This window comes from Mastacembelus armatus, chromosome 21 (assembly GCF_900324485.2).
Source record: "Mastacembelus armatus chromosome 21, fMasArm1.2, whole genome shotgun sequence".
Taxonomy (NCBI): domain Eukaryota; kingdom Metazoa; phylum Chordata; class Actinopteri; order Synbranchiformes; family Mastacembelidae; genus Mastacembelus; species Mastacembelus armatus.
In genome coordinates, this window is record NC_046653.1 from 25,766,168 (window position 1) to 25,778,090 (window position 11,923).

The following is an 11,923-nucleotide window of genomic DNA, read 5'->3' on the forward strand; positions in this document are numbered from 1 at the left end:
GAAGTGGAGTTGCTATTTTATTTAGTGATAGCCTCAAATGCAAAAACATATCATATGGAAAGTTTGACTCCTTTGAATATGTTGCTCTTCACACCAAATCCTCCTGTCGAGCAATATTTGTAACTATTTATAGACCCCCAAAGTACAATGCACATTTTTTTGACGAGTTTGCTAAATTACTATCTATTATATGCATTGATTTTGATTGTATTGTTTTAGTGGGTGACTTTAACATTCATGTTGATAATCTCAATGATGCAAGTGCAAAAGAACTCTTGAACATCCTGGACAACTTTGGGCTTTCTCGGCATGTAACAGATCCAACACATATCAAGGGACACACACTGGATCTAATAATCTCTAAAGGTCTTAATATTTCTGAGGTGGTGGTGACCGATGTTGCTCTTTCTGATCATTACTGTGTTTTTTTTAAAACAACCACCCCTGCTGTTTTGAACACAGGTGAAACAGAGGTAGTCAAAAAGCAGAATATTAATGAGAAGAGCTGTGCATTATTTATTCAGGTTTTTGCACCATCACCAACCATGCCATCAGCCCCTGTTGATGATCTTGTAAGAAGTTTCAGTTCCAAAGTTATGACTGTTATTGCCCCAATTAGGACCAAGGTCTTGTCAGCAAGAAAAAAGTCAAAGTCACCTTGGAGAAAAGCTACAGTGGTTAAAATCCGGAAAAGAATATGCAGACAAGCAGAACGCAAGTGGCGAAAAACCAAACTCCAGGTACTGGACCTTATTTACACCACCCAGAGAGAAGCTTACATGGCCCTACCCCTCCCTCACCTCGGTTCCTTGGACCACTCCACTGTTATGTTATGCCTGGCCTAGGGGAAACCTGGACGTAACATGAGTTGCTTTCTCCACGCTTCATCACTCTCAAAAAGAAGCCAGCATTTTAGACAAGACTAAGTGATATAATCAATGCCCAAAACAACAAACCAAAACTCTAATGCAAACCCTAAACTTACCTGACCAAACAAAAACCAAAGAAAAGACAGGTATTCTACCCTGAGCTCCTAACCACAAAATAGGAGAAATGAAAATAAAGATAAGTGGGCTTCTCACTCCTATTATGTGCTACAGTGTAACTAAATTCACAATTTCCTTTCTCTAGGGTTAAGCTCTCAAAATAACAATCTGTTCCGAAAATCACTAAGCTTCTCACAAGTACACAGATTTCACAACATGGAGTTCAAATTCAAATTCAAATTTTTATTTGTCACATACACAGTCATACACAGTATGATATGCAGTGAAATGCTTGCACAACTGCCCGTGACCTCAGTTAACGTACACATAAAAACATAAGAGCACAAGAAAATGCATAAGAAAGAAAAAGATAATAACAAATGTGCCAAATATATAAGATAAAGTAAACAATGAATTTGCAAGTGCAATTATAACTTTGCAAATATATAATAAGATAAGACAAAAATAAAATAAAAATAAAAATATACAGATTTGCAATGTGGATAAAAAAACAATTTACAGTGTGCAGTATGTACAGTATTGGAAGGAATGGGAATGATGGGTGCAATGTCCAGTGCTCCCATGTTGTAGTGTGCGAATGTACAGTGAGTCCAGTATTATGTGCTTGAGTGTGCAAAAGTGTAATGTGCAATGTCCAGTCTCGTGCAAATTTGGAGGTGTTGTGGTGTGTGAGTGGGGAGAGTGTTGTATGATAGAGCAGGTAGGTCTAAGTGGTGTTCTCGTTCTGAGACCAATTAGCCTGCGGGAAGAAGCTTCTCCTCAGTCTCTCTGTGTTGGTCTTCAGACAGTGGAAGTGCTTCCCTGACCGCAACAGAGAGAAAAGTCAATTTTTGGGATGGGCTGAGGTCTTTCACGATCTTGGCCTTAGTCCAGCACCGCTTGCTGTAGATTGACTGCAGGTCAGGGAGCTCTGTGCGGATGATGCGCTCAGCTGATCGCACCACCCTCTGTAGAGCTCATCTATCCTGCATGGTGCTGCTCCCGAACCAGGTCGTGATGTTTCCCATCAGGATGCTCTCTATGGTGCAGGAGTAAAAGTTCTTGAGCATCTTGGAGGGCATTCTAAAGTCTCTCAGGCGCCTGAGGTGGTAGTGATAATGCCGGGCTTTGTTCACCACGGTGTTGGTGTGACAGGCCCAAGACAGAACCTGCACGATGTTGACACTGAGGTGCTCGAAACTGTTCACTCTCTCTACTGGGCTCTCGTTGATGAATGGAGTCCGGTAGTTTCTCTCCTGCCTTGTACTAAAATCAGCTCCTTTGTTTTGCTGACATTGAGGACGAGGCTGTTCCTCTGGCACCAGTTTTCCAGACATCTAACCTCGTCCAGGTAGGCCGTCTCATCGAGATCAGACCCACCACATCAGTGTTTTCAGCAAACTTTATGATAGTTGTGGAGCTGGTAGTGGCTACGCAGTCATACGTGTAGAGTGAGTACAGCAGGCGACTCAGAACACAGCCCTGGGGGGTGTTTGCCCATCCGTACTGCCTGTGGTCTGCCAGGTAGGAAATTGGAGATCCACTGACACAGAGACGGGCTGAGTCCCAGGTGCTCCAGCTTAATGGTGAGTATGGAGGGAATTATAGTATTAAATGCTGAACTGTAGTCGACAAACAACATTTTAACATAATTCCCCTTTCTAGTGTCCAGGTGTGTGAGTGATGTGTGAAGGAGATGAGCAATGGCATCATCTGTTGACCTGTTTGTGCGGTAGGCAAACTGTAATGGGTCCAGTGTGTCAGGTAGTAATGAAGTGATGAAGTCTCTGACCAGCCGCTCAAAGCACTTCATCACTACCGAAGTAAGGGCAACAGGACGATAATCATTGAGGCTTACAGAATGTGGTTTCTTTGGGACAGGAACAATGATGGATTCTTTGAAACGTGGGGATTACCGACTGGGATTAGGAGAGGTTGAATATTTCTGTGAACACAGGTGCTAGCTGGTCTGCACAGGCTCTGAGAACTCGGCCTGTGATGCCGTCTGGTCCTGATGTTCACCTTCCTGAAGGCTCTCCTCACATCGTGCTCGGAGATGATGAACGCGTTTCCGGTGATGGCATTCTCTTCCTGTCTGCAGCCATTAGCGCTGTTAGCATTGCTAGCGTTGTTAGCTGCAGCGTCGAAGCGAGCATAGAATGTGTTCAACTCGTCTGCCAGAGTCGCGTTCGTGTTCATCATACCGGATGTTGGTGCTTTATAATCCATTATTGTTCTTAGTCCCTGCCACAGGCTCCTAGAGTCACTCTCTTGGACTCTGTTGCTGTTTTTTCCACGGTATCATCCGCTAGTTTCCTGATGAATCCCACAACCGCTTCTGTAAACATGTTGACGTCATCGGAGCTGCGCCGGAACATGTCCCAGTCTGTGTCATCCAGTGCTTCCTGTAGGGCAGCCACTGATTGCTCCGTCCAACGTGCGACCTCCCTCAGAGCCGGGGCTTCCTGTTTAAGCCTTTGTTTATATTTCAGCATGAGGAAAATGGCGGCATGGTCGAATTTCCCAAACGGAAGACGAGATTGCGCCTTGTAGCCGTCTTTGACAGTGGTGTAACAGTGATCCAGTGTCCTTTCGGCCCTGGTGGGTCAGGTAATGTGCTGATAAAAGTTTGGGGCAGCACGTTTGAGGTTGGCACTGTTAACCCTCTGGGGTCTGAGGGGGTTTTTGGGGCCTGGACAAATTTTGACATGTCCTGACATTTGTGCTTTTTTCAGTGTTTTTTAAACATATTAATGTCTAAAGTCTGATAACACTGTAATCAGCACAAAATTGGCTACAATAATATGTGAGTAGCAAGTTTATACATTATTGTGTTTTTGAGAAAAAAGTGGTTATGCATGGTTAGTGAAAAACTACAATTTTTTACTCACTGAAATAAGACCATAAAACACAAACAGAACATTGGTTCACAAGACTTTGGAGACCAGCATGTTGTAGGCTAAAGTGTTTACTTCAGAGTGCTGTGAATGTCATCTTGTTCACACATTCACAGTAAACAATACACTGATTTAAATTTTCTAAGACACTTTTTGTCCAGAAAGGCCATATGCAAGAGGGTGTGTCTGAGGATGAATAGTCATGTGATTTACCTGAGAACACAAAAGACGCACTGAACGACCAGACAAAGACGCGCATAATGAGCCTTTCAGTCAATGTAGATGGGACGGACTAGTGCAGCACAATACAACACAATGAGGAGCCAAACGATCCTCATTTGAGTTAAAATCAGTGTTTTTACTCTGAGGACAAGCTAAACTGTTTGTCTCTGTGAGGAATGTAAGGAGCGCGGCTTCACGTGCGTAACGCGCCATCATCCAAACGCGCAGAAAAAGTGAGTAAATTCTATGATGAAGTTTGATATTTTGTGTCATTTCTCGGGGGCGTGCACATATTTACCTGGTTCACCTGAGATTATTTACATGTGAACAGTGAACAGAGTACAAGGCGGGACCGCATTACCTGTAATGAGGTGAGACAGGAAAAAACGGACTTCTCCTTACGTTCATACGGATTAGATAAAAAGTGATAATTTGTTTTTGACTTGAATTGTTTCACTCAAAAGAAAACATTTCAAGCTTTCTAGCCATATAATTCTTATTTTTATGAGGCAAGTATTCGCTGAGATTCTGGGTGTTTTATTTACGCGTCTGTGAAGAGAAATGGCAGAGACAGAAAAGTCCGAGAGCGCACCCTGTCGGCTTTCTTTATTTAAAAAAAGCACAATGTTTTGTTGTTATTATGATGGTATACCACTAAAACTAGACCCTTTACAGATTTGAATGATATACTTCTTTTATCTGTACGATCAGAATTGACGGAGTAATTTAAGTTTGTTTCGGCCTTATCAGAAAAAGATGCGTCAAAACGCGCCGGCGTGTGTGTCGACCCCAGAGGGTTAAAGTCCCCCGCTACAATGAGTGCAGCATCCCGGTGTTGTGTTCGGTGTTGTACGAGAGCCTCATGCAGCTCGCATAAGGCAGTGTCCATGTCTGCCCGTGGCGGAATATAAACGGCGCTGATTATGACTGAAGTAAACTCCCGAGGAAGGTAAAAAGGACCACATTTGATGGTCAGTAGTTCCAGGCTGGGTGTGCAGGAGTGTGTCAGAGGTACAATGCTCGCGCTGTTGCACCAGCTGCTGTTCACCATTAAACACATGCCGCCTCCCCTTAACTTCCCTGATTCCTTTGTTCTGTCCATGCGGTGAACCGAGAAAGACTCAGCCGGCTGGATGGCATGGTCCGGCACCGCTGGGTTCAGCCATGTCTCGGTGAAGCAGAGGAGATTGCAGTCCCGAATGTCTCTCTGGAACTTTACACTGGCCCTGAGGTCATCAAGCTTGTTTTCCAGTGACTGGACGTTGGCGAGCAGGATGCTAGGCAGAGGTGGGAGGTGTGCACGAGCTCTCAGCCTGTTCCTGACGCCGGCTTGTTTCCCCCGGGGTCGCCGCTTTGGGTCGCGTCCTTTGTTCTCCCTCAGGATCTCTCTCGGCCAGCTTGGTTCTGGAATTAAAACTGACGAACTGTGAGTACATTGTATACCAATAGAAATAAGAGTATCTCTATCATACCTAATGTACTTCATTTTGAAAAGTTTGCCAGTTTAAAGATACAGAAAAGATGTTTAAAAGGTAAAAACAAGAAAAAGAGGTGAGAGCAGTCGCGACGGCAGCCGACCTCACCGGCGCCATCTTGGAAAGAGTGCTGGTTCCTTTGGGAGTGGCAGAGATGGAGAAAAGGCACCAGGCTGCTGTCAGTTGGTGCTTCTATAGTCTTCAGGGAAGGGCTGGACCAATCCTGAAACAGCAATTTGGTTCAAATGGGCCAATCCCCATGGATCCACCTATAACTCCACGCCCACTCCTTCCTCTCTCACACACACACACACACACACACACACACACACACACACACACACACACACACACACACACACACACACACAGACACCAATAACCAGGAGAGGAGAGAGAGATGACAATCACACTAATTCACTGAAACAACATTATTAATGACCCAGGGTCATAACAGTTATGCTAATGCTAGCATACAGACCACTGATTAAAGTTGCCAAACCAGTTCAGAAGCAGGTACAAGTGTGGCCGGAAGGCTCTTCAGAAGCACTTCAGGACTGTTTTAACCGAAGCATGTTTAAACAGGCTGCCCTCTAAAACAATACCACACACCTCCAGGAATATACAGAGACTGTCGCTGCCTATGTCACCAAGACCTCTTTTTCTTGTACCAAGACCATCACCGTCGAGGCCAACCAAAAGTCATGGCTGACGGAGGAGGGCTACAGACTCCTGAAGGCCCAGAATGCTGCCTTCAGATTTTGAGACGGGAGGCCAACCTATCCCACAGCATCAGAGAAGCTTCAACGACTACCGTCTGGTTGCACTTACTGTGATTCTCATGAAGTGCTTTGCACGGCTAGCCATGCATCATATCAAATGCATGAAGAGTGCATCTGTATTGTTTAAACCCACAGACAGGAAGGACAGCTTCATCCATCAGGCTGTCAAGAAGCAGAACTCTCTCCTGGCTCTGCATCCCATCCCCTCTTTTGTTTATTTTGCATGCCCTTATTTGTAATTTTTAGTGTTTAGAGTTTATCTGTATGCATTAAGGCACAATAAAGAAGACTTTGATTTTTCCCTTTGCATGTCTTCTGTGGAACACACTGCAGGACTTTCTAGTTTGAAGGCACCCCCAACCAACCCACCCCCTAGGATACTGAGCCCCTCATCCCTAATCCCTATCCAAGGATAATACTATCACCATCCTGCCTGCAAACAAAGGAATATGCACAGTGGTCCTGAATGTGGCAACTATCATAGAGAAATAACCTCCCTTTAGGAGGAACAACACACCTATGAGAAACTGAGAAGGGACCCTAGAAATACCTACGTGACTAAGGTGATTGTTTAAAACATAGAGAAAAGCATAATGCCAGTGACAGGGCTACTCATCTGCTCAGCAGCAGAAAAACTCATTTAGTGTCAACAACCTGAAGGAGTCAAGTGAAAAATGGAGCAGACTGAAACTCATGTTTCCAATTTTCATGTGAGGAAGAGTCAGGATAAGAGAAGACAAGACCAAAGGTGATGCACATGCACACATTAACCACCTGAGTCTGATCGTGTTACAGAATATTAACACTGTTTATGTGCAACACTCAGACGTTGTCATATACAAGCTTTAAGGACTATATGAACTCATAAACATACATAAATGATCAACCAGTTGAATCAACACGTCTCTGAAACAGTTTGACCACAAACTGAACATTACCACCTTCATGAAGGAGGATTTATTACAGGACTGTTGGATCAGACTGACAAAGTTATAGTTAGGTGGACCTAATAAACTGACAATGGAGTGTTTATACTTTAACAATACACCCAGATATGATGCCAATATGAAAATATTCAGTCAATTAACAGTTAAGCCACAACAAACTGGAAACACAAGAATCAAACTGACAATTAGAATCAAACTGTATTTCTGGGTTCTGCAGCAAATTGCTTAGTTAGTAGTGATTACATAGTGTAGTTGAAGCTGATAATGCTCTTTACTGTGATTTAGGGTTTTAGAAACATCTTTACACTCAATACTTTTCAAGGCTCAGAGAAATCACATCTCTGTTTTATTCTGACACTAAACAATGACTGTACAACAGTTATCAGTGTTAGTACATTAGACTGTTTTACCTGGACAGAACAATTTCCTGAGGTGTTTATAAATTTCTTTCATTTTTAGTCCATATATGATTGGATTAAAAAGAGGATGATACAAAAATGTTTGTAAGGACATTATTAAACTCACAATTTTTGGAAAATCTGTTTCCATTTGAACTAGAAGTACATCAAATGAACCCAAACAGGAAAAGTTGATTAGAACAATCAGGTGAGGTAAACAGGTCTGTGCAGCTTTTCTCCTGACTTCTCTACCACTTCGATAGGTGATTATAAATATCCTTATGTAGGTAAAAACGACAAAGAGCACAGGGAGAATTAAAAGATTAACAAAAGACACCAACACATATATAGTTATCCCTTGTGAAATTTCACAATGGAGTCGGCTAATTGTGGTATCACAGGTAAGACCTCTGAAAATGAAGTTACAAATTTTAAAATTAGCATAGTTTCCAATTACCACTGCAACCTGACCAGCAGGCAGAATCCAAGCTACAACCAGTAAAATACAGATGTTTGTTTTTGTCATGATAGTTGGATACTGCAGAGGTTTACATATAGACACATACCTGTCATAGGCCATGGCTGCCAACAGTAAAAACTCTGAAGCAGCTAAAGAATAACCAATTTGATACTGAAAGAGACATACAGGATATGATATGATCTGTTTTTCAGATAAAACATCACTTAAAATCTTTGGATAGGCAACAGTGCTGTAAAGAACAGAGTTCAGTAACAAAGCTGCAATGAAAATGTACATAGGCTCATGGAGGTTTTTGTGAATCACTATCAGACACACAATAGTAGAATTACTGCAGATTATTAGAATATATGCTGTAAACATGATCACAAAATAAACAAATCTGTATTTGTCCAGTTCCACATATGCATCAATAGTTATATATGTTATATTTAGGTTATTTTCCATGAAGGTTTAAAAACAAAGTGTTAATGACAAAGACTTGAAGTATCAAAGCAAAGATCACATGAACATATTATACAGTATATCTGTCATTGGATTGTCTAATGTATTCACTGATACCCGACCTTGACATGAACTTGTGTGTGTGTTGAAATATTGCAACAAATACAAACCTCCAGAATACAAAGTGAACTGTTTGACTCTGTGGGTTGATTTTTATCAGCTTGTTTCTCCCTCCATGGATCTCATTAAACTCTCCACCAAGAGCTGTTGTCATGTGAACAACATCAGACTCTACAGGCCTGAACCCATGGAGGCCCATGGTATAGCTGACACAGGTAGTTTCCTATGGTGCTAATGTGTTGGGGGCACAGAGAAGGATAAACCTTCCGCATGGTCTGTGGACTGTGACCTCCACTTTAGCCATATTGACACTGCAACAATTAATATGTCCATATGTGCCTGAGTTGCCATTGCTCTCCTACACTGTAGTGGGCGCTGTGGACTAAACTACTGCAAACACACAGTAAGGCTGATGTAGAAGGAGAAAGCATCCATCCATCCATCATCTCTACCCCCTTATTCCTAACCAGGGACACAGGGATCTGCTGGAGCCTATCCCAGCTCTCTTTGGGTGAAAGGCAGGGGTCCACCGTGGACAGGTCACCAGTCCATCACAGGGCCACATAGAAACAAACAACCTCACACACTCACACTCACTCCTATGGGCAATTTAGAGTCACCAATCAACCTGACATACATGTTTTTGGACTGTGGGAGGAAACCAGAGTACCTGGAGAAAACTTACGCAAGTACAGGAAGAACATGCAAATTCCACAAAGAAAGGCCCCTGATGGGTTTCAAACCAGGAACCTTCTTGCTGTGAGGCAACAGTGCTGACCACTTTATCCACCATGCTGCCCTGTAAGGAGTATTATCATTATTTGTCTCCCACTGCCGAACGGGGCAATTTTTGAAATGGTTCCCCTGAGCGAGAACTCACAAAATTTACCACAGGCATCTGTGAGGAGTCACAGACATGGTGCCCCCTTATGACATTAAGTCTTGTGGTTGACATGTATTTTCAGGTACACACACCAAACTTGGTAGGTGGATGGAACTCCCCAGTATGAACATTTTTTCCATATACATCACTATAGACATACCCAACAGGAAGTGAGGTATTTTGGATTGGAGACATTAACATACTCCTTTTACACCATACATCTGATTTGTATCAGTTTGTATACATGATGTCGGCATGTTGCTCATGTAAAATTGCCAACAGTTGTTTTGATATGTTGTAATATGACAAAATGCTGTTACAATGAATTTTGATACTTCACCAAATAAAGGAAATTTGTCATAAATTTAACATGCGTTCCTTGATAAACACCAAACTTCAGTGGTTACTGAGAACGTCTATGATGATATACACGTGCAACATGACACACTGACATAGAGCCACCAAGCTAGCAATTACTGCTTCCTGTGTTTAAAGGTTATGAAATTTGGCACACTCTCATTAGTTCTGTACATTTGATGGACATCCCATGTTCAGAGTGCAATATTAGATGGTGACCTGTCAGGGCTTGCGGCATTAGAGGTGCTCAGGCCTGTCACTGCCAGTCGCAGCTATAATCTTAATTCTGTCTACTCTTAATCCACCTTCGGACTATTCAATAGCCACCCTGGCATGTGAAGCCACAGCTCACTAGGGCTACACTATACTAATTACACCAACACTGGCAGCCAATTTATTTCCTGCCCAACCAAAGCTATTTCCACATGGCCTTTGTCTTCTACAACTCTACGACTCTTTCTTAGAAGGGTGATTCTCACTGTGACCTTTCAAGTTAATCCCATCATTTGCTAAAAACACCCACTCTTTCCATTTCACTGGTATTTCTTCAGCCTCAACTTGGAGCACACGCTAATGAAGATTGAGAAGCTCCTAAACACACTCTGAGAACCCCAGGTAGCACTGCGTCCAGCCCTGCCAATATAGATTTTGCTGCCAGGCCATAAGCAGTTCTTCCATCCTCAATCCTTGGTCTTATTAAAGCTATATAGACACTTTTCAATGACATAAAATCTGCTCACCAACTTAACCCTGATGAACATCTCATAAGATCATTACTATATTGCACTTACCAGTCTTGCACTCCATGTTTTATTCATGATAACCTCCTGACCCTATGCCGTCCCGAAAACCAAAATGTGTGCTCTCTCTATACACACCCTGACAAAAGTCTTGTCGCCTATTCAAGTTGTAGGAACAACAAATAACTTGACTTCCAGTTGATCATTTGGAATCATGCCGCGATTTTTTATTATTTAATTTGGACAGAAAGGTCAGACTTTGCTTAGACAAAAGTCTTGTCACATCTTTAATGGATTCAACCAATCACAGAGCGTCACCTGTGACAAATACTGTAATTAACAAATTACTAGGTGTGTTGAAGAAAATGCAACCACAGGGGGGCACAATCCAGTGTCTTCATGTGCCGGTCCCAAGTCTGGGTAAATGCAGAGGGTTGTGTCAGGAAGAGCATCCGACGTAAAATTTCAGCCAAATCAAACATGCGAATCACAAAAACTAGAGAAGAAAGGAGGATATCTTGTGTGTTCAGGAGACCAGGTGGAGAGGTAGCAAGGCCTATAAATTAGGAGCAGGGTTCAAGCTGTTTTATCATGGTGTGGCTGGAAAGAGGAATGGAGTAGGAGTTATCCTGAAAGAGGATTTTGCTAGGAATGTTCTGGAGGTGAAGAGAATGTCAGATAGGGTGATGAGTCTGAAGCTGGAAGTTGTGATGTTGAATGTTGTCAGTGATTATGCCCCACAGGTAGGATGTGAGTTAGAAGAGAAGGAGGAATTCTGGAGGGAGTTGGATGAGGTGATTCAGGGTATCCGTAGTGGTGAGAGAGTGGTGATTGGGGCAGACTTCAACGGACATGTTGGTGAGAGAAACAGAGGTGATGAGGAAGTGATGGGTAAGTTTGATATGCAGGACTGGAATGCAGGACAGATGGTGGTAGACTTCGCAAAAAGGATGGAAATGGTTGTAGTGAACACATTTTTCCAGAAAAGGGAGGAGCATAGGGTGACATATAAGAGTGGAGGCAGGAGCACAGGAGTCAATTACATCTTGTGCAAACGTTTCAACCTGAAAGAGATCAGTGACTGCAAAGTAGTGGCTGGGGAGAGTGTAGCCAGACAGCATAGGAGGGTGGTGTGTAGGATGACTCTGGTGGTGAGGAAGATGAAGAGGACAAGGGCATGGTAGAGGACCAAGT